Source organism: Mastomys coucha, unplaced genomic scaffold (genome assembly GCF_008632895.1).
Source record: "Mastomys coucha isolate ucsf_1 unplaced genomic scaffold, UCSF_Mcou_1 pScaffold3, whole genome shotgun sequence".
In the NCBI taxonomy this organism is placed as follows: Eukaryota; Metazoa; Chordata; class Mammalia; order Rodentia; family Muridae; genus Mastomys; species Mastomys coucha.
This window is the reverse complement of record NW_022196909.1, coordinates 16,123,265-16,148,655: the sequence shown is the minus strand read 5'-3', so window position 1 is coordinate 16,148,655 and position 25,391 is coordinate 16,123,265.

Sequence of the window (25,391 nt, the reverse complement as noted above, 5' to 3'; positions counted from 1 at the left end):
AGAATTGTTTTTGAAATGTCTTTTTATTCTCATCCCAAGTGTAGTGCATACAAGTGAGTTTGCCTCAGCTATTGTTATTCATATGCCTTTATGGAAAAACATTTTGCCATGTGTGGCTTGTCTTTGTGATTGTATACCTTTCTAGGGTGACTTCTTAATTCTAATAGTATAGGTTCTGGTCCTCTGAACAAAGCTGGCTATAGCATGAGACTTTAGTATGCCTCAATTTTATGCCCTGCTCTTCCAGGTTCCTGTGGCCAACCAGAGAGGTAAATAAGATTCATGGAACATCCCATTAAAGCTGATCTCTGGTCACTGAGACTGAATTGTTTCTGTTTTACAAACGCACAAACAATAAACGGTTGGTGCTTGTTAATAAAAGAGATTTCAAATCATACTCATTTTAAGGACTTCTTAGAGAAGAGCACGCACTCGGCATCTACTGACATGCACAGCTCTGTTTGATGGTTGAGTTGCACAATACTTCCAGAAAAGTAGTGTAGGTGCAGCTTTCCTTTCCAATAAAATGGTGAATGGAGAACAAATAATCCTATCCTTATAATGCATTCCCTTCTCCTCCCCACCCCCTCTCAAAATCTAGTAGGAAAGTAATTCATTTGATTTTTAGCATGTTGCTTTTCACAAGCAGATTTTTAACTAGGGATCATGGATTGTGTTTGTGCATGTATTACTTAGAGACTAGCCTGTAAAGTGTTCAGCCAAAGTTCGTATTAATTATGGGAGGTTGGGCAGAATCACCACTCGGAACCTTCTGAAGGAGGATGAAGGATGTGGTGCTCCTAAGAGGAGTTCACTTGAGCTCTTTTGTTTATTAGCCCATCAGTAGACATGGAAACTATCACTTGACTTAGATTCTTTTGACTAATGTGTCCATTGATAAAATATAGATTACACTGGGTGGAAGAACAATAGTTTATCTTTTTAAGATAAACACTATGTATTCTGAAATCAGGTGCACTGATGGGAATTTCTGAGGGAAAATAGGTTAATATGGCAAATGGGTATTAAGATAATCCAGTATTTAAGCTGAAAGAACATTGGGTGTCAATTATTATAATGATCCTCTGAAATAAAAGCAATATTTCATATATAATAATGTTTAGCAGGCAACTTAGGCAACTTCCAAACTGCTGTTTTATAGACATGATTTGCATACTAAAGTACTTTTTGAGTTTTTAAAAAGTAAGTTTATCAGATGTGGGAAAAGGCAGGAAAGAGGCACAGAGGGTCTGGAGAATGATTGGAAATATGGAGCACTGGGGGTAGGTGATGGGGGTAATCTCTTGGAATTTCCAAAGACCTGTGATGGAGGAGCCTCCCAGGAGTCAAGGTGAGCGACCTTTGCTGAAATTCCCAACAGTTGAAATATGGAACCCAATCAGACTACCTCCAGTAACCAGACGGGACCCCCAAGTGGAGGGTTAGGGATACTAACCCACCTACAAAACTTTTGAGCCAAAATTATTTCTGTGTATAAGAGATGCAGGGACAAAGAAGGAGCAGATACTGAAGGAATGGCCAGCCAATGAATGAATGACTCAACTTGAGACCTATCCCATGGATAAGCATGAATCCCTGACACTACTACTGATGCTAAGCTATCCTTGCAGAGCCTAGCTTATCTTTCCTCTGAGATGCTCTACCTATCAGCTGGCTGAGACAGATGCAGGTACTGATACACAAACGTTGGATGGAGGCTGAGGACCCTATAGAAGAGATAGGGTAAAGATTGATGACTCTGAAAACAATGGCAATTCTATAGGAGGACCAACAGAGTCAAATATTCTGGACCCCTGGGAGCTCCCAGAGCGTGATCCATCAATCAGAGAACATGCATGTGTTGGTCCAAGGCCCTAGACACATATGCAACAGAGGGTTGCCTTGTCTGGTCTAAGTGGAAGGGGATGGGCCTAATCCTACAAAGACTTGATGCACCATGGTAGGATGATATTTGGGGGTGGAATCCTCTCAGATAAGAAGGGGAGGAATCCTGTAAGGGGAGACCAGGAAGGGAGGCAGCATTTGGGATATAATTATATAAATAAATTTAATAATAAATAAAAGGAAAGTTCATATAGGTTTATAAGAAAGTAATCCTTGATTGAAATTAGAATTGTAGTATTCACATAATTAAACCATGAAACAGTCAAATTCTAAGTCTTAGGTTTCATATAAATAAAATAGAGACAATATTAAATTTTCCTAAATTGGAAAATAGTGATACTAACAATAAGCTACTTGGTAAAATGTGCTATCCAACATATTCAATGACTTCATGATTAAAAGCAACAGAGAGGAAAAATATTTAACTTGTATCTTTGGCATAATTATCAGTAATTTTTTTATATTATGACATGCTTATTCTAGTAGAAATATGTTTAAAAGTTCAAGTAAAACATAACAAGAAACAAAGTACTCAATTTTTATATAAAAATAGATAAAGTATTAATATGACTTGGGAAAGAACAGGGTACGCTACTTGATAAAAAGATTTTAGAGGTCTTATTTGGCCCAAGTTCAACAAGAGATTGTTACATGTTACATGTTAAGAGCTGTTACATCTCAATAAAGTGTCACTTATGAAAATGAAATCAAATCATTTGAAACAGTCCTCACCATTACACACAAAGATGACACAGATGTGGTATATGATCATTTGTACTTAAAGGAAATTTTGAAAAATATATGACTGCCAAAAAAAGGGACTTGAATGACATTTATAAATGACCGTATACTGATATACACTGATGTTTGGTGTTGACTTTTGACCTGACAGGATCTATTGACTCCTATGAAACAAACTTCTATGAAGAGTTTCCTAGATTGGGATAAGAGAAGTAGGAAGACTCACCCAGAACAAGACTCACCCAGAACTGGGCTCTGGAATGACTGAAAAAGAGAAAGCAAGCCCCATCTCTCTCTGCTATATGGTTGGATGTAATAACAATACTTGCCTTATTGTCCTTCTGCCACTAATTACCTACAATGCTGAAATCTTTCTCTTTGCACTACGAGTACAAATAAACTTCCTCCCTTATGTTATTCTCTGTTAGACATTATATCACACACAAAAAAAACTGAGAAGAGTAACTAATATACAATATAAATTTACCGTGTACCAAAGAAAACACTTCTAGCAGTGATAAATTTTGACTTTAAATATAATACAGAATACCAGATTTTCTTTCCAAAAATCCTATCACAAACCACTGTATATATATGACCTATACAAAACCAATCCAGACAAAATGGCAGCATGAAGAGAGGAGTTGGGCATAAAGCTCTTCCTCCATAGAAGTGGAGCTTTTGACAATTGGTAGCTGCCAAGAGAAGATGGCTAAGATTTCTCTAATAGCATGTGTAGTGCTGAAAGTCGATCACACTCCAGTGGAAGGCCACACATCAAAGAATATTTGGACATCACAAATTCCCCGTAATAGGAAAAAGAGTAAACAAAGTTATAGGGAAGAGACAGTAAGGACAGGGGTTGTATATGATTAAAGAAATCCTTAAAGACCTAATAAATAACCATAAAAGAAAAATTTAAAGGAATTAAAAGAAGAAAAATCAGTTGTTAAAATAAAGAGACAATTAATAATCTTAGGCTAATGTGGTAACCTGAATACATAGACAATCTAAATCAGGCAGTTGCTGATAAAAGAAACCCCATCACCTCAAATAACATGACAATGAGGGAATAATTTCAATTTTCTAAATAACACTCAAACTTTAATTCTTTAGTTTTGTGTACTGATTTTATAAAGAACCAGTTTGTGAATAAGTTACATAAAAGTCATTGGGGGTAAAAAGCACATGAAATAACATGCATTTGGAATGTTTCAAATCCACGAATTCTTTTTACCAGGGGGCAAATACTTTACTTTACTTCTGAAAGGTACTCCAAAAAGAAAATTATTCTCAAGTTAATTTTAATTTTAATATGTTTATAATATATTAATTTTATAATAATTAATACAATATATTAATTTTGTAATAATTTTAAATATATTGTTACATTTAATTAGGGACACTATACCTATAAATAGCCAAGCTTGTTTCCCATAGAAGTACTAACATGACAATTATTTTCTTATAAAACCTCATATGTGTACATAGACACAGGCTTATAAAATACATACTAACATAGACACAGGCTTATAAAATACATACTAAAAAACAACATGAGAAAACCTTGCTTAAACTTTCTACATAAAATTAGTTCTGTCACATTAAATATCCTTATTCTTATCTTAAATAAACTTGGCACATAATAAACACTTAGTCTTTCTAGTAAATACACAGCTCACCATAATCTATTTGAAAACATTTTCTTTACACTGATATTTAAATGTGTTCAGTGAATACTATGGCCCTTAAGTGATAGAGAAGAGTAGCTTTAATTATAGAAAATGTAACCTGGCTCTGAAAACAGGTGATGTCTTTATTTAAAAATACCAACCTGGATCTGCAAGAGTTTTGTCAGCAAGGTAGCAGAGTAAGACTTTTCAACACTTGCCCCTTCACAGACATATGAATTTCAACAGCCATCCATGTCTAAAAATATCTTTGCAAACCTAAAGACAGCACCAGGATCTATCTGGCTATCAGATGATAATGAGAGACACACTGAGAAGGTTAAGGATGCATTCAGATACTGGCATGTATTATTCTGTCACTGTTGCTACAATAAACTTCCTCAGTCTAAGCGTTCTTGAAAAAAGAACTTTATTTAACTCATAGCTTTGGAAATCATTGTGTCCAAAATAGGTGGCTCCATAGGTTTGGACACAGTTTGGGATGGCTGGTATCCTCAGTGTAAATGTTTTTTGTGAGGGACAGATCACATAGGAAGACTGGAAATCAGAAGGAAGGACAGAAACAAGGAACAACTCCCTTGTAGGAGAATTAACCCAAGATTCCATGAAAGCTACCTTAATCACATCAGAGACCAATGTCTGTTATGACATGCCGAATTCTTAAGATCACACAATCCATACCATGCTCCCAATACATGAAACACTGGAAGACACAGTCAAACAATAGCCAAACCATAGCTCTACATTATCCATCCTCCAAATCTGGACAACATGGAACAGGAAAGAAATCAAAGCCAATACATAAGGCAAGAGGATGATATGAGCAGTTGGTCTTGCCTTGGACTTAGCTTCAAGCCTGACCCGGAGTAATCTGTTGTCAGAGTCCAGATTCAAGCACAGCAGTTATAGAGTACTCAATCTGATCAAAGCCAATGTCAGGCCGTTGCTCATGTCTCCAGGATGGCCATGGCAGACGCAGTACCTACACTAGAAATAGGCTAGATCCTATACTTGCATCATTATGTCCCAGTGACCGGTGTATCCTGCCACAGAGCCTCATAGCCACAGTCTCCAGGTGAATGCCTGGAGTCCTATGCACTGATCTGTGTTAATATACAAATCATTCTCAGAAGCTCTAATACTAAACCCCATATGCTCAGATATCAGGCCCATCCCAGACCTCAGGCGAAGGCATACTCAGTAGATTCAGAAACTGAACTGACCCCTGATGATCCTGGCCCCTAGATCACCACAAGATTGACCAGGGACCTTTATGGTCCCAGTCACCAGATCAGCCAGAAATGACAAACTGGGATTTTTAGTCTGCCCAGTACACTCAGGCTTCATGATTGTCACAAGCAGATTAGCTCCACAGCCAGTCTAGTCTACATGTTTCTAGTCCAAAGTGATCCTAGGACTCATGCAGACTCCATCTCAACCCAGTAAAGCAGGGACTTTATTGACTCAGCTTGTAGGATAGCACCTGAGAATTCAGGCTCTAAAGTAGCCCCTGTGGACTAAGTCTTAGATGCAATCTCTAGGCCGTCATCAACAACAGGATAGCTGACATGAATATGAACTATAAACTCCTCCCATTGTATGAGATTCTAGGTCTATTCAAGAATTAGGACAAAAAATAAAATTAAAGAGAAAACAACAACAACAACAAGAAAACCCCTCATTTAAGCTGAATGTGGTAATAATCCTAGCACTTGGGAAGCAGAAGTAGGCAGATATATGAGTTCACCCAGCCTGGTCTATGCACAAGTTCCAGGACAGCCAGGACTACACAGAAAATCCTTGTCTCAAAAAAAAAAAAATTCAAAAGAGAAAATTCAGTTATCACCAAATAAAATATCATGCTGAGGAATAAATTTAATTAAGGAAGCAAAAGATCTGTACAACAAAAGGCATAATGCACTGTAATAGTTTGCTTTCTGTTCGTGTGATGAAAGTTGACCAAATCAAACCTGGAGAGAAAAGGGGTTATTTAACTTTATAGGCTATAGTCCCTCACCAATGGAAGTAAAGACAGAAATTCAAGGCAGGACCTTGAAGCAAAAACCATAGAGGAATTATTGTTTACTTGGCCTGCTTCCCATGGAATATTCAGCCTGTCTTCTTCCCTTCCTTCCTTCCTTCTTTCTTTCTTTTTTTCTTTCTTTCTTTCTCTTTCTCTCTCTTGCTCTCTTTCTCTCCTTTCTTTCTTTTCTTTCTTTCCTTTTTTGTTTTTGAATATTTTCTTTATTTACATTTCAAACGTTTTCCCCTCCAGGTCTCCTCTTTGGTGCCCCCCATGCCTCTATAAGGGTGCTCCCTCACCCACCTACCCATTCCCATCTTCCCTCCCTGGCATTCCCCTGTACTGGGGCATCGAACACCCTCAGGCTCAAGGGTATCTGCTCCCACTGATGTTTAACAAGGCCATCCTCTGCCACATATGCAGCCATGGGTCCCTCCATTTGTATTCTTTGTTTGGTGGTCCAGACCCCGGGAGCTCTGGGGGGGCGGGGTCCTGGCCAGTTGACACTGTTGCTCCCTCCATGGGGCTGTAAACCACCTCAGCTCCTTCAGTCCCTTCCTCAACTCATCCATCAGGGACACCGTGCTCAGTCCAATGGTTGCCTGTGAGCATCTGCCTCTGTATTTGTCAGGCTCTGGCAAAGCCTCTCGGGAGACAGTTATATCAGGCTCCTGTCAGCACTTCTTGGCATCCACAATAGTGTCTGGGCTTGGTGTCTGTATATTGGATGGATCTGTAGGTGGGGCAGTCTCTGGATGGCTTTTCCGTCAGTCTCTGCTCCACACTTTGCCCCTGTATTTCCTCCTGTGAATATTTTGTTCCTCCTACTAAGAAGGACTGAAGCATGCACACTTTGGTCATTCTTCTTCTTGAGCTTCATATGGTCTGTGAATAGTATCTTGGGTATTCTAAGCTTTTGGACTAATATCCACTTATCATTGAGTGTATACCATGTGTGTTCTTTTGTAACTGGGTTACCTCACTCAGGATGATATTTTCTAGTTCCATTCATTTGCCTAAGAATTTCATAAATTCATTGTTTTAAATAACTGAGTAGTACTCCATTGTGTAAATGTACCACATTTTCTGTATCCATTTCTCTGTTGAAAGACATCTGGGTTCTTTCCATCTTCTGGCTACTATAAGGCTGCTATGAACATAGTGGAGCATGTGTCCTTGTTATATGTTGGAGCATCTTTTGGGTATATGCTCAGGAGTGGTATAGCTGGGTCCTCAGGTATTACTATGTCCAATTTTCTGATGAACCTCCAGACTGATTTCCAGAGTGGTTGTACCAGCTTGCCATCTCACCAACAATGGTGGAGTGTTCCTCTTTCTCCACATCCTCACCAGCATCTACTGTCACCTGAGCTTTTGATCTTAGCCATTCTGACTGGAGAGAGGTGGAATCTCAGTGTTGTTTTGATTTGTATTTCCCTGACAAGTAAGAATGGTTAACATCAAAAACTGAAGTACTGGCAAGAATGTGGAGAGAGAGGAACATTCCTCCACTGCTTGTGGGATTCCTTATACTGCCCAGGATGACCTTCCCATGGATGACAATGCACATAACCATGTATAGCTAATGAAGGCAACTCTTCTATTGAAGATCCGTCTTTTCAGGTGACTCTAGAAGTTGACAAAAACTAACCAGCACATGTACTGTTGAAAAAAAATAGAAAACATTAAAAAATGGGAAGATATTCCATATCTATGACTTGGAATAAAGTATATTTTTCCAGTATCAGTGCTACCCAAAGTCATATTTATATCAAATGTCATTCCTATCAAAGTTGTAGTGGCTGTGTTCACATACACAGAAGAAAAAATTTCATGTTTTGTTCATATTAATATACCTTTGTACCTAGAAAAGCTCCAAATACCCAAAGCTATTTGAGGAAAATTAAGCAAAGCAGTGGGCAGGTAGTACATAATTTCAAAACACATTGAAAGTTATAATAATCAAAAGAGCTTGATACTTAGGAATGAAAAAAAAAACAAGAAATAAATATGACCATTTTTTGTCACGTAATTAACAAGACTGGCAAGAAATCCTTGGGGGAAGGATACCTTTAATAAACGTGTTGCCAAAAGTTGATGTGCACTTATGCAAGAAAAGACAAATAAACCTTCATGTCACATCACATATAAAAGTCAACTTCAAAGGGTTTAAAAGCTTCTTGGCATGAATCTGGAAAGGTAAAAATGTTAGAGGACAGTGCAGGAAGAAGGTCCTTGATGTTTTGTGGGCACGAATACTTTTGGACCTGAACCCAATAGTATGGGCAGCAAAAACAGCAAGTGAGATTGTCTCAGACTAAAAGGGATCTAAGGAGCAAAGGAAATGACCACTGCAGTACAAGCCTATAGGGTGCTGGAAAATATTTGTAGACTACACATTTGATAAAGAATAATGTCAAAAATGAATGAGAAACTCAACAGCAAAAAACAAATAGTGTGATTATCAGTGACCAAATGAATAGGTCCCCCCCAAAAATTTAAAAACAGCTAACAGGTGTATGCAAACATATTTGAATGTGGCCAATTATCAATTATTAATTATTAAACTATTATTTGAGTCTTTAATCCACTATGAGATTTGGTCTCATCATTGTTATACTCATCCTTATGAGATGAACAAGAACAAGAATTATGGACACGCCAAAGTAGATGGGGGGCAGGGGGGATGACTGTGTAGCCTTTACCCTACACAAAGAACTGCAGGCCACAAAGAAATGCTGAAAACAAGAGAAACAGTCTTCACCAAGGAGCATGCCAATTGGTTGTCCAATACCAAATGGCCATCCCTGAAGATATACATGTACATACAAGTAACATTTACAGACCAAGAAGCTGATATTTTGGACTGGGTGTGTTTGTGTGTGTGTGTGTTTGTATCTGTGTATATGTTTGTGTATATGTGTTCATGTGCAACAGCAATTAATGTAAGGAAGCCATGAATTTGAGAGAGAGTGAGGAGGGGCATATGGAAGGCTTTTGAGGGGAGTAAGGAGAAGGGAGAACAATGGAATCACATAATCTCAAAATGAAAGAAAAGTTGTCAAAAATGCTTGAATAGTTTATCAATATATTTTATCTCATTTAGTTTTCTTAAGTAATGTTCATTAAAAAGTTTTGAATTTCTTTTAAATATTAGGCAAAAAAGAATAAGTAATAAAGATTCTTAAGAAAGGAATGTTGGGCGGACCATGGTGGTGCACGTCTTTAATCCCAGCACTTGGGAGGCAGAGGCAGGCAGATTTCTGAGTTTGAGATGAGCCTGGTCTACAGAGTGAGTTCCAGGACAGCCAGGGGCCAGGGCTACACAGAGAAACCCTGCCTTAAAAAGCCAACAAAAAAAATAGGAATGTTTAGACACTACTGATAGAAATTTCAGTAAGATTGTTATGGAAAACATCAAAAATGACTTTGTAAAAAAAAAAAATGAAAACAAGGCTTCCACATCATTTAGCAATCTAATTGGTGGGCAAATGACAAACAGAAATGAAAGTAACTTGTTGAAATGATATCTGCCCTCCCAGTTGTTGATGCGTGGAACCAAGTGGCAACTAGAAATGAAAGTAATACATTGAAAAAATAACTACATTCACAGTAGTCAGTGTAAATGAAGTTAAATGTCTGTCTAAGGAAAAGAAGCACAGGATAAGTCATATACAGTGTTCTGTGATCCAAAACAGCATAGAGAAAGTTAACGACTTTATACTTAAGAAAATTAGCCAGGTGCAAAAAGACAAAAATGCCATGATGTTGCTCACGTGTTGAATCTGGAAAAGTTAATTTTATATGAATAAAGGGTAAAAGACACTAATATGTGTAGCTTCAATTACATGAAATACATGTCAAGATATTAATTGCACACCATGGTAACACCAAATTCTATTCAGATTTAATTATTGCTAAGAAATCTTGAGTGTTCTCATACACATCTTGCCCTAAAAACGCTACATCTATGAGGCACTGTGTATGTTACCCAAGGCAATTTAGGCATCTTACCGTGAAAACAAATACAAAAATTTCACAATTATACTTAAAGAATTTTGAAAAACAAATGCATAAAACATTTTGTTAATTTAATTGAAACAGATACAGAAACAGTAAGCATTGTTCTAGTTTCCAAATTAATGATTTTATTTGAAGCTTATGAAAATGTATGGGCAATTTCAGCCAAAATGACTTCTACAGTTCACAGTGGTTATTTCACTTTTTAAAACTAATAGCTGCAATTTCCTGCTAGCTGATTATCTATTCTGAACATGGCTCTTTCAATTTACCTCGACTGAATTCTCTGCCCGGTCAGGTGTAAAGTGAATAATCATGGCCATGCACTTTCAAAATAAATTGCTCTGTGGGGTAGCTTTATGTAAACAGAAAGACTGTTTATAGAGACACAGATTCGGACTCAGTATTGGACTTCTATGCCCATCTGTTATTGTGCATAACAATAATTGAGTCATATTTAGGGTTTGACAAAATTCTTCAGCTCAGAATTATGATCAGAGAGCTAGTTATTTTCAGTCCGAAGAAACTGTCATTTCATTCTTTTTCTTCAGTACTTATCACCTTTATCTTTAGATTTGCAGTTAAGAGCAAGGCTTTGAACTTTAAAGACATTGGGTTAAGACCCCACTCCTACCCTTCAGCTATCTGCTAATTACTTGGTGGAATTAGGCAAGCCATTTTGCTCTCCGAAATTCCACTTCCTCAAATATAAAAATAATGAGATTTGAGTGAAGTGACATGAATAAAACAATTATCACAATGTTTAACATATATGAGTACTTCATTAATGAGATTTAGAACTTATTAATTAATATTACTATGCTTTTTTTGCAACACATTGCAGAAATTCTCAATAAATGTATATTTAGATATGTTTATCACCCAAAAACTCAAGATGAAAATTAGACCTATAAGAGTAACCAGAATTCTATAGTTATATAATTAATTTTAAGGTTTATAGTGTTTTAATGATTTATAAAAATATATCAGGAAATGTAAAATAGATTGCGAAGCTCTGTGTTTGTGACCTTGATGGGATTTTAAACCACACAGGAGATAAGCAACCCTTCTGGATCACCCGTGAGGGATTATTTAAACTAGAGTAGCATGCCTGTAAGGGATTATCTTGATTAAGTTATTGAAGTGGAAAGCTCACTCTAAAAAAGGGTAGCAACATTTTTGGTCTTGGTTCTCAGACTACACAAAACAGACAAAGCTAGCTAAACAAAACATGTATTGATTTCTTCTTCCTGACTGTGGACACAATACAACCAGTAGCTTCATACTCCTGCTGTCTTGACATGACTGCCATAATGGGCTCAAACTTGAAACCATACCAAATAAATCCTACTTTGCCACTTTTCTCTAGAATATAAAAATATTGAAAAAGCAAAAATGGTATTGTACATTAAGTATTCTTTCTGTGTAGCAGCCTATTATTTATTTTTTAAAGGCAAAAAATTATATCATGCTCAATTACAAGTAATTATAATTATTTGTAATTTGCCAATCACACTTTTTAAAGTACTGATGGGAAAACATCATGGAAGAGGTGCCAAGAATGTGTTATCAAGTCTAAAACAGGTGTGAAGCAACAAGGACCAAGAAGATTATTAAAAGCAAAGAAGAAATTGTAACCTATTCATAGACTAGAGGCTAGCTTATAAATAGAAGATGTGCTGGAGAGGTTTGGATTAGGAGAATGTAGTTATAAAGTTGCCAATTATTAAAGAATGTAAAATATAAGAGTTTGAAGGGGATTTTAATTGTGCGTGGTAGGTCTTTTTTGTGGAGAGTGTGGAGTTAAGACTTGCATTTTGTACCTGAGATGTTCTCACAGTATGTATCGATTTTGAAGCTGCTGTTTAGTAGTGAGGCCTAAATGTACACAGCATAAGAATCATCACATTAATCACACTGTCCATATAGAAATTTTACCAAAGCTAGTTCTCCCTCTATCTTCCCATTCTCTTTTCACTAGTAGCGCTGTTTAGATTGACATTTTCTTTATAGCATGAAGTAAATTATAGCAAAAATAGTGTTTGGTCACAGCTTATGGATGTCTAAACTACTTTTTCCTTTATTAATTTTAAAAATAAAATTTCTCAAAGAACATATGTATCTATATTTGAAAAAATGATTCTAGTTGCCTTAAATAAGCCCTGCTAATGACAAAATGGCCACAAAAAGAACAATTTGGTTTATTTTTTCTAAATACTTCTTCAAATACAATTAATAACACATTTCCTGATATTGACAGGCAGTGACTCAAATGCTCCTTCTCAAAAATTAGTAGAAGTCTAATCAAGATAGCCCATGACTTTATGTATCTACATCATCTATATGTGTGTTATCTATACACATATATGCATAATTTTATTTGTTTATAGTGTAAAATATATTTCTATATGTGAATAAACTATAAAATATTTTAATTGAAGTTATTCTCCTTACCCCAAGCAAAAAAAAAAAAAAAAAAAAAAAGAATAAAGTTTTAAGTGTAGTTAGTTTGTTAGGATTTTATTGAGTGAAGGAATGAAGGAACAGGATAATTGAGATATCAAAGGGAAGGGAGAGGAGACAAGAAAAGAAGTGTACATGAGCTATTTCCCATTCTGGAGAGTTGCTCAGCTCAGTTCTACAAAGAGCTCCTTGAGAGAGGGAAAGAGCTTCAGAGTAGGAGTTGACACTCCCAGACTCTTACATCCATTATTCAACGTTTACCACAGAAAAAGTTAATTCAGACATGCTTAGCAAATCATGGCTTCAGACTGTGCGGGCTTTATGGTATTTGACAAAGGAGAGTCCTAAAAGAATGCGGAACTGTCCATGACCACAGTGCTGAAATCATGGGCAAAAGAGTACACTGCAGCACTACCACATTCTCATCCCAGTTTGACATTTATAACCTACATGACTTGAAAGGAGATGCTTCATCTTTGTAAATCTTTGCTTCATAATCTATAAGACTGTGATAAGAATAGCATCTGCTTCTTTGGAAGTTCTATAAAAGAAGATATAATATGTTTTCTGGGTAACTATTTTTTAGGTAATTGAAGAGACAGTGTTCATCCTTTTTACAAGGTATTATGTCTGATATGGATGCATGAACTTTGGCTTGTCAAAGTGGACCATGATTATTGGTTCATGGGCTGTTAGGTTTCACAAAGTAATTTGAGCCTTTTGATTTGTAACCTTTCAAAATTGTATCTGTCAAAGGTATGCCAGTGCACCAATTCATAGATTCCTGAAAGGAATATGAGAAAATAATAAGCAAGTAGTTTCCTTAAATCACAGCCTGTTCTATTGAGAGCATGCATCAAGGTGAGTTTCTTATTTCTAGTGCTGGTGTACTTATTAATTTGTATATCTGTGCATTTATGTGCTTGTTCTCCACTAGTCTCAGGGATTACAATAAGTGTTGGACTAATATTCTATTTGAAATAACTTATAGACTTAAGATATTTATAAAATGATAACAAACCTATTACAATGGAAGAGAAACTGGAATAGTGGACTGGAGAGGTAGCTCAGCTGTTAATAGCAGTTGATGATCTTGCAGGGAACCTTGGAAGGTTGGTTTCCTATAATCACAAATTATAGTAATCATAATCATTTTTTTTCCAGTTCATGACTACACTGTCCTATTCTGGCATGTACAGCAACCACGGATGTAGGGGAATGCAAGTACATACATGCTGGCAAACAGCAACACCAAAAAATAAAAATAAAAAAAAAATAAGTTGGGAAAATGAAAAAAACTGGAAAGAAGAGTGGCAACTAAACCCAGGGGTGGCAAGAAAATTATCAATGAGCTATTTGAGAACCTTTTGAGCAAACATATATTTGTAACACTTCTCACTATATTTGATTAGTTAATAAATATTTTTGTCTATTCATGCTTCATGAGATACACATTTTTTTTCTGTCTAACATAAACAACCTAGCCTTGCACCCACACTTTGAGTTCCTGTGTTCTTATTCAGGTATCCTCACTGATTAAAGGATTCTATCTGTGAATTTATATGTTGATTTAAAACAGATTTCTCCAACCCAAAGCTACAATATTGCACCTACAACAGAGAACAATCACAAAAATAAATCAGTGCAAAATAAGGTTGGATAGATGGATGATTGCCAACCCCTATAATTATACAAGATTGGTTAACAAACAAAGTCCTGGAGCTGTAAAGCAAAATCCAATGGCACCACAAATGTGCTCGCGAATGCTAGGATGAAGCTTTGATACTGAGGCCGTGCTATTCAACACCAAAGAGCATTCAAATTAAAGATGGTTTTAGGAGAAATATTTTTCATGTCTCTTTATAAAATAGTGGAAGTTTGCTTCTTTGTTTTTCATGCTATTTGTCAGAATTGTGGAATTTTAGCTCCTTTCTGTATTGTTGACATTTAACTTTCTATAAAGGAAATATCATTTGATAAGTTTACTGATAAGATACATATAGAAATGAGTATGAAGTTCTCTTTTGAAGGCATATCTTTATAAAATGGGATGGATTAAATATACCACTCTGATTAATGAGAGTTCAGTGTAAGAAAGAAAGATCTAACACACACGTGGCTGTTTATATTTCCTTCTGGTTTTCTTTTTCTTAAAAGTGAATATTTGTTTTGAATTTGAATGTTTTGCTTTGTATTTTAAGAGACTGAAGTAATAAAACATGTGTAAGGCACAAAGCACTCTGGTCATACAGAGACAGAAAGATGGATAGTAAAGGAATTTTTTTCTGTACTATATTTGGAGAGCAATAATTAATTCTATAGCAAATTAATTTAAAATGCAACTGAGTCAGTCAAATTTCTTTAAATCAAATGATCTGCTTTTCCCTAGTGAATTAGCCACTTTCTCCCACCCCTGGGCTCTGGGTGTTATTTCTGCTATTGATTTTAGCTGATAAAAATTTAATAATCCTTTCTTTGGAATTGTGTGGAGTTTTTATCTCTTGTGCATCCAAAGGAAAATAAAATCTAGCTGTGTCAGAGTTATGTTTTAGATGGAAGAATTACTTGTATAGATTTTTTAATCTCTTAAGAAATACAGTCCTTGTGTTAGTGTCTCTTCACTGCTACATACTGAAGGAAGAGCTATGCATGATCATAAAGCACTCATAAAGCTTGGAGATGAATAAAGAAAATGGGAAAATAGAAGTCACAGAAATAATAGCAACTATTCATGGAAGTTTCTTTCATGAAGAATTCGTAAAAGAGTAAAAACACAAAGAGACTGTCCTGCCACATGTTAAAATATGAAGAAAGGACCACCCAAAGAAAAGCCATGCCTCACTATAGAAACACACCAAAACCTCAATCTATATTTCTAAGAGAAAAGTCAGAATACAAGTTCAAAAAAGAGTATTATTAATGGCTTAACCACGTGTGCTCATTTCTTCACTGCCAGACTTACTCTACTCGCTACTCAGAAGACCTACTTCAGAGGCAGGAGACTTTATTTTACCACCTAATACCTGCCCTATCATGTCATGCTGTGTTTTAATCTCCAGTTGGGCATTTGAGGTGAGAGTTTACCCTGGAAATCAGTTGAGTTGCTTAGTGCACACATTTTAGATTTAGCATATTCCGACACAATGTTTCTGTACTTGAAGTAGCATTCACACAGCTAGTTTAGAGAAGATATTGCTCCTGGGTTTAGACAGAAACGTTGATTGGATTTGGAGTTAATGAATGATGAGTCTGTTCTATATGATACATCAGCTTCACACTAACGTGGAGCTTCAAAATATCATTATGGAACTCAAGTTGCCAGACTAAGTTGTTTCACTTTAATTGAGAAACCTCATGTGAAGCCTGCTCTACCCTGGGATAGAATGTACACAGTATACACAGCACAAATAAAAGCAATTAGACTTACCACCTTGGATTTGATGGTCTGCCTCCTCAGCATGCCTGATTAGGTTCCAGTCTCAAAAGAGAACTTTGTGCAGTAACTTAACTGTTTCTCCTCCGGGTAAGAAGTACAGCTAGGAAGCATAACTTGCCCTGGAACATAAGCAGGGCTATTTCCCCAGTGCCATGTATGCATTTGTAATATTTTGTATATACTGGCAAGTCATGTGAGGCTTTATAATCCTTCCAGATACATGGAAGGATTGTAGCCTCCTTGCCCCATTTTTACAGAGGATGACATCATTCTATAAAATTATTAATTATCTACAAGAGAATTAGTAAATTTATACCTGAGGATTTTACTCACAGAAGTCATATTCACCTAATCTAGTCTGCAGGTATACCTTGTAATGTTTTCACTGACACATAAATAAATATAATTTTTCACATTTGCTATTCTCTATTTGTCAAGTTAGATTTATGAGCAATAAAAAGGCTTCTAGTATTTTTTTCTAGAGATTTTCTAGGTAATTCAGACTTAAATATACATGTTTGTTCAAATTTCATTGTGAAAATAAGTTTAACTATGCACACACACCCACACCCACACCCACACACACACACACACACACAATCACACCCATTCTCATTCTCCATATTTTGACTATAGGCTTTCTTACTTGGTGTGTCAGAACCTTTAACTATGTTCAACTATATAACCACTCCTTCCTTTCTTCATGATGTCACACTCCTGGGGCTACATAGTCTGTCTCTAAACAGCTACCCTTGTCTTATTATCCATTACACTATATAGACACATACACATATACATACATACATACATACATATATACATACATACATACACATACATATATGCATACATGCATACATGACATATATACATATTTGTCATGTATATTTATATACATGTATATGTGTGTGTAGGATATATATGTACATTATTACTGTATCAAAGCCTTGTAACTTCTCTCTAATCAATTTCTCTTTTGACAATTTTATGTACCCGCACGAGAAATTCTGCTTTTATCTGTGAGATGTAGAGTCTGGAAATTATCACTCCCTCAAAACCAGGAAAACTGAACATACTAAACATAAATAATTTTGCAAGAATTTATTAGAGAACAAAGAGCACATTGTAAATTATAATCCTAAAATATGGAGAAAAAGATTAACTAAACCTAAAGCTGCTTATCTGAGGCAGATAAGAAACAAACAAAAAAGAAACTGGTAAGACTGAAATGATTACGTTTAACAACTTTTAAGAGACTGAAGTCGGAAGAGCTTCATGATGAGAAACTTTACAATTGTAAAGTTACCACAAGGAGGTTGCAAAGACTCAATGAAACTTTCTTTGTACCTTTGTCATCCAAAGAAGGAACACTGTGAAATCAGTCAAGAGCTTTCTTAGTAACTTATGTGTTCTATGTTATAGCAAAAGTATATAGTATCATATTATCTTATAACATAGAGAAAACTGTAGGATACCATCTCACTGAAGAAAGTGACATTTGTCCATCTCCGGCCCTTCTTCCCTTCCTGCCTGACTGAAAAGAGGCACATGAAAGCAGGAAATTCTGTTGAAGGGGGATGCGTAGTCGAATAAATCTGATGCTTACAACGTAGATCATAGAACAACTTCTCTCCCCAACACCTTATCACTACATTAACAGAATTACAGTAGGCAAATGATTCATTAGATCTGTAAGAGCTTTGCAGCCTAGATTCTGTATGAAGAATGTGTAGGGAAACTCATTCATGAAAAATGGAAACATAAGCACACCTGGGTCATAATATGGAACAAGCAAATAAATAAAACCTACAGGGGAAAAAACAGTGGAGAGGGCATACACATAGGCCAATAAATGCTTTATTTTTCTTATTCTAATATATCTAAACATTTTTAAAGCATAATAGTAAAACATACTGGGGAATTATGGTATACAAACTTGAGAAATGTGTAACAAGTATATTGTTAAAGATAAGAGAAAAGGATCAAGAGTATTCTCTCATGATATGTTTTTACATGTAATGTGTATTTAAATTAGGTACATGTATATTCTAGAAAATAGCTTAAAATGTAGAAAGAATCACAACTATTAGAAAAAGAAGCAAGTCAAAATATAAACATATAAAATACTTTATACCAGAAGAAAGAAAAATAGAAGAATTGTAACCCCAGTAAAGGTGAAAATAGTGGAACCAATAGAAAACAAATGACAACATTTGAACTGACTCTGGTTATCTTAGGAATCACTTCAGATGTTAATGTTCGCAGCACATTAGATACAAGAGAGAGAATCAATCTGAAAAACAGAAAATTAAGATCTTGTTCTATAGTCTCTACAAAAGAACTCATTTTAAATACAAACCTTCAAATAAATGAAAAATAAAGGAACCTAAAAAGTACTTTCAACAAAAGCAAGCAGGTAGGCCTACTAGATGGCTCAACACATAAAAGCACCTGTTACCAGGCCTGACAATCTGAATTCAAGCCCCAGGACTCATACGATACAAGAACAGATCCAACTTCTGAAAGTCATTCTATACTCACAACAAATGCATCATGATATCTGTCTCTGCTTCCATGCACACACACACACACACAAAATGCAAATAAATAATGTAATAAAGTAAAGTGCCAGTACCTATGTTAATTTTAGGTGAATTAGAGTTTAGGTCAAGAACTATTGTAAGGGACAGATATTATGACATAATGACAGAAGAAGTGAACACCTTCTGAGATAACAGTAATGACTATATCTGTATCTAACAAGAAAGCAGAAAGATATGGGACACCGGACTAATGCGAACAGAAGGAGAAATAAACAATTACATCTGAGTCTCTGCCTCTTTTTATCTCTAACTGATAAAGAAGTTAAAAATAAGATTATTGGCCTAACAGTTCTACTATCCAAGTCAGTCTAGTTGACATTGAGAAAAGCCATAGGGGAGGGTGTTAACATCAATTATCTAAGTTAAAAAAAGAATTAATAATAAGCATGAATGAATCTATAGAAAATAAATAATAGAATTTATAGCAGAATTAATATTAATAATATTGAAATGAGTAAGACCATAAAGAAAATTAATGAGGCCAATTGCTAGTTCTTTCAAAAGATTAACCACAACAACAAAACATGAATTAAGCAACCAAGAAAAAGAAGACACAGATTTTTATTATCTGGAATAAATGAAGGATTGTAACTACTGATTATATAAACATTTAAAAGATAATGATGAACAATTGTGAACGATTATACTCACAAATGCATCAAACAACCTCAAATAGGCCATCCTTTCGAAGATGTCTTAGTTAACGTTTTTATTGTTTCAATAAAACACTATGACCAAAAGGCAGGTTGGCGGGGAAAGGATTTACTTGGCGTATACTTCCACATTGCTGTACATCATGAAAGGAAGTCAGGATGGGAACTTGAACAAGAGAGGAACCCAGAAGCAGGAGCTGATGCAGAGGCCATTGAAGGGGTGTTGCTCACTGACTTTCTTCTCACTGCTTGTCCAGCCTACTTTCTTATAGAACCCAGAACCACAGGTCCAGGGATGACACACCCACACTGGGCTGGGCTCACCACCACTGATCACTAATTGAGAAAATGCTTTAGATCTGGCTCTCATGGAGGCATTTCCTCAACTGCAGATCCTTCCTCTCTGATGACTCTAGCTTGCATATGTTGACACACAAAACCAGCCAGTACAGAACACAACTTATAAAAGGAGATAAGTGGTGACAAAATTGTCATAAATCTAGAAATCTTTTCAAAAAGAAAGCAACAAGTGTATAGGGTTTAATTAAAAATTAAATTGAATTATAATTTTTAAAACACCCACACACCTAATCGACAATTGATCTTTGACAAAGAAGTCAAAACTTTACAGTGGAAAATGAAAGCATCTTCAACAAATGTTGGTTGTCTAACTGGCAGTCTCCATGAAGGATGTAAATTGATTCATATCTATCACCTTGTACAAAGCTCAAGTCCAAGTGGAGCAAGGACCTCCACATAAATCTAGATACATTGAATCTAATAGAAGAGAAAGTAGGAAATAGGCTTATAGGCACAGGGGAAAATTTCTAAAACAGAACACCAATGGCTCAGGCTCTAAGAGCAATAATTGACAAATGGGACCTCATGAAACTGAAAAGTTCCTATAAGGCAAAGGACTGTGAATAGGAAAAAACAACCCACTGATTGGGAAAAGATTTCCACTAACCCTAGAGGGCTAATATCCAAAATATACAACGAACTCAAGAAGTTAGACTCGAAAACAAAAACAAAAAAAAAACCCAATTTTTAAAATGGGGTACAGAGCTAAACAGAGAACTCTCATCAGAAGAATCTCGAATGGCCAAGAAACACTTAAAGAAATGTGCAACATCCTTAGTCATCAGAGAAATGCAAATCAAAATGACCCTGAGATTCCACCTTACTCCAATTAGAATGGCTAGGATTAAAAACTCAAGCAACAGTACATGCTAGCGATGATGTGGAGAAAAAGGAACACTCCTCCACCATCAGTGGAGGGATTACAAACTGGTACAACCATTCTGGAAATCAATCTGGCAGTTTTTCAGAAAACTGGAAATAGTTTTACCTGGAGACCCAGCTATACCACTCTTGGGCATATACCCCAAAGAGGCTCCACCATATACCACAAGGACACATGTTCCACTATATAGCAGCCTTATTTGTAACAGCCAGAATCTAGAAGCAACCCAGATGTCCCTCAACCAAAGAATGGATACAGAAAATAGAATACTAGGGCTGGCACGATGGCTCAGGGGGTAAGAGCACTGACTGCACTCCCGAAGGTCCTGAGTTTGGATCCCAACAACCACATGGTGGCTCACAACCACCCGTAATGAGATCTTACACCCTCTTCTGGTGTGTCTGAAGACAACTACAGTGTATTATGCTGGAGCGAGCGGGGCGGAGTGGAGCCGTCCTGAGTTCAATTCCTAGCAGCCACATGAGGGCTCATGGCCATCTGTACAGCTACAGTGTACTCATCATACACATAAAATAAATAAATCTTTTAAAAAAGAAAAAGAAAGAAAATAGAATACTACTCAGCTGTTAAAACCAAGGACATCAAGAGATTTGCAGGCAAATGATGGAACTAGAAATTACCATCCTGAGTGAGATATCCCAGCCTCAAAAGGACATGCATGGTATGTACTCACTGATAAGTGAATATTACCCAAAAAGTTCAGATTACCAATGATACAACTCACAGACTGTAGGAAGTTTAACAAGAATGGAGGCCCAAGTGTGGATTCTCTAAACCCACTTAGAGGAGGGAACAAAATAATCATGGAAGGCAGAGGCGGGGAAAGAGGGAGGGTGGGTGGTACGAAGGGAGGGAAGGAGAGATCTGGATGGGAGAGGGAGGGGGACAGGGGGGCAGGATCAGGTATTTGGAGAAACAGGAGACAAACCCAGAGGGCCAGGAGAATGAATGGAAGTATGCAGCAGTGTAGGGTGGGGGCCGGGTGGAAACCTCTAGAAAGTCCCAGAGACCAGGGATATGAGAGGTTCCCAGGACCTAATGGTGATGACATTAGAGGAAGTGCTCAATTGTGGGGAAAAAGAACCTGAAGAGAGTAACTCCAGTAGACAAGGCCCACATTTGAGTCACAGGGCTACCCACTTACCTTCAAATTTTTGACCCATTATTGTTCTTGTCTAAAGGAAATGTAGGGACAAAAATGGAACAGAGATTGAAGGCTTACCCAGAGACCAGCCAACTTGGGATTTAGCACATGCACAGACACCAAATCCTGACACGGTTTCTGATGCCATGTTGTACTTGTAGACAGGAGCCTAGCATGGCTGTCCTCTGAGAGGCTCTACCATCACCTGACTAGGACAGCTACAGATACTCACAGCCAACCACTGAACTGAGGTCGGAGACCCCTCTGGAAGAGTTAGAGGAAGAACTGAAGGAGCTGAAGGGAATTGCAACCCCACAAGAAGAACAATAGTATCAACTAACCTGGACTCCTCAGAGTTCCCAGAGACTAAGCCACCAACCAAAGAGGATACATGGGTTGTTCCATGGTCACCCCGGTACATATGTAGCAGAAGAATGCCTTATCTGGCCTCGGGGGGAGAAGATGCACTCGCTGAATCCTATAGAAACTTGATGCCCCAGGGAAGGGGCATTTTGGTGGGGGTGAGGTGGGGTGTATGGGTGGGTGGGAAAGCAAAGAGGAGGAAAGGGGGGGGACAAACTTGGAGAGGGAAGTCTAAGAAGGAGGGCAACATTTGGAATGTAAATAAATAAAATAATTTAATAATAAAATAGCTAATAGCACTAATTCTCTATACTGTATTTCAAATCAAACAGTAAAAATGCACTTCAGCTTCATGGTGAAGTTAAATGCTCATTTCTATACAAGAGATCTGTGAGACCCATTTCAGAGAGTTTTCCTCTGCCTTCCACATACATGCACCCAAACACGCTTAAATCACAATCATCATCATCATCAACGTCGGCGGCCGTTGTCGCCGTAGTCTTGAACCACATGGAATTAAAATATATATTCAATTCTTCTCGGTCGTCCACTTCCCATCTGACAGAACTTTCCAGCATGTAATGCCAATGCTAAAAACCTAGAAATTATGCTTAATCCTTAAAGAGCCCTATTTTTACAGCAGTTCTAAAATCAGTCCTGTTAATTTTACTTCCACTGTAATCTAAATCTACATGCTGCCTCCCTCTCTCATTTTCCTGGGGCTGCCACCACCATTCACTTTGGCTTCCTTCCACGTGCAATAACCATGTCCCTCCATCCTTCCTGTCCCTCTAATTGCATAGCAAGAGGACTTGCCACTGAATCAGACTTGACTCAGAACAGTTCAGTAGTTCTGAGCAGTTTCACTATGCTTACATCAACATTCAAGGATCCATGTGATCCTTAAATCCCTGCCCACTTCAGCTTCTGTCTATTTCTCTCATCCTTTGCTTTTCTTTTTTTTTTTTTAATTACACTCCAAATTGGACCACATTAAAGTCAATACTTCCACACATTTCCCTTTAGGGCAAACCAATGTATTCAACTCAACTTCCATTCACTCGTTTCCCTGCATATCCAACTTTTATTGCTTCTGGTTTGGGCTCAAATTTAAAAAAAAAAAAAATTCCTCGGTCACCATTTTTAGGAGAACATTCTTTTCGATTTCTCGTGAACTCATCCTAGAAAAGGAAAAGAAGGTGCTTGATTTTGTGCGCTGTTTGGGGTTGTTCTGGCATCCCTGATTTTGGAGTTGTTCTAGCATCCCTGATCCTGTAAGGAGCCCCTCCGCCTTACTCCTGGTGGCTACGCCAATAAAAACTGATGTCGTGTTGTGGGCAGGTGCATCTGACAGCATGTGCTGCTTCTCCCCAAGAGAAATCTGTCACAGGGCACAAAATTAAATTAGTTTTCTCTCTACGCAGACTGGCAAGCACCGGATTTGTTTGGGGTTGTGATTTTAATTTCCTCGTGGTTTAAAAAGAAAAGAAGAATAGTAGCCAGAATTCTGAAATCGAAGCCTTGATTTAAATTGGGACCGGTGTACCAGCCTCGGTTTCTATTTCCTTTAAAACCATGATGTCATCCTGAGAGATGCTGATCCATGCTCCATATTTATAAAGGGCATTTGGTGAGAGAGATGACCAGTTGATGGCTTCATGAATTTTCCCTTAGTAAACAGTATCAGTCCTTTATTTCATAGTCCTCATACACATTTAATAAGCCTGAGTACTTTTCCCATGTATAATTAACCCCAGTGTTCCATTCATACAAACAATGAATTATATTGATATTATATAAATACTAAAAATTTTAAGTCATTTTGTTTCAGCCAACATTTATTATGGCAGTTTTGAATATTTCTTTACAATTAAAGTTAAATTTCTTTTTTTATTTATTTTTATTTTTTATTAGATATTTTCTTTATTTACATGTCATATGATTTTTCTTTTCCCAGTTTCCCCTCCCAGGAACAAACAAACAAACAAACAAAAACAACAAGAACAAACCCCTGTTGGCTCCCCCCTCCCCATGCTTGCCACCCTACCCTCTCCCACTTATTGGCCCTGGCATTCCTTACACTGGGACACAACCTTCACAGGACCAAGGACCTCTCCTCCCATTGATGATTAATTTTGCAATCCTTTACTATACACATGCTGCCAGAACAATCAGTCCTACCATGAATACTCCTTGGTTGGTGGTTGAGTCCCTAGGAGCTCTGAGGGTACTAGTTAGTTCATATTTTTGTTCATCCTAGGGGGCTGCAAACCCTTCAGATCCATTGGTCCTTTCTCTAACTCCTTCATTGGGGACCCTGTACTCAGTTCAATGGATGGCTGTGAGCCTCTACATCTGTATTAGTCAAGTACTATCAGAGCCTCTCAGGACATAGCTAAAAAAAAAAAAAAAAAAGTTAAATTTTTTTCTTTCATATGTGTACTTTGCTATATTCCAATTATGTGTATATTTATACTTTTTAACACTAATATACATTTTATTTTAATCATTATTGTATGCAATTACCTTTTATAGTATGATGCTTCTATATATTATAGACATCATAAAATTTTTTTACTGTAGTCTGGAAAATTAATGTATTATCTGTCTCTTCACAATGTTACTTTGTAGGGAAAGAACCTGAAATCTGAACACATTTCCAGTGTGTACTACATGTAAACTTCCTTCTTGCCTTCTAATGGTTACAACAAATCAGAACCTATTTAACTACTCAGAACATATTTAGCACACAGTAATTATTTACCATGAGCAAGAAGCCAGCCAGGCATTGTTCAGCTCTTGCTGCAGCTCAGAATCTCTGAAGATTAAAATCCAGCATTGATTGAATGAGTTCTGTCTTGAGCTTGAGGCAGGAACTTTCTAATCTTATCCCAGAACCAGTGGAACTCAGAGACTCATGATTATAGAACTAAGTGTTTGCTAGCAAGTGGGCAAAGCGTTACTCTCCAAGGATATATGGCATGACTACATTCAGCCAGTCAGAGAATATTTTCCTGAACCCATAAACTGGGATAAAGTCAACCCCATCCAGGAACTGCCTCTGTGAGCAAATCCCTAATTTGAA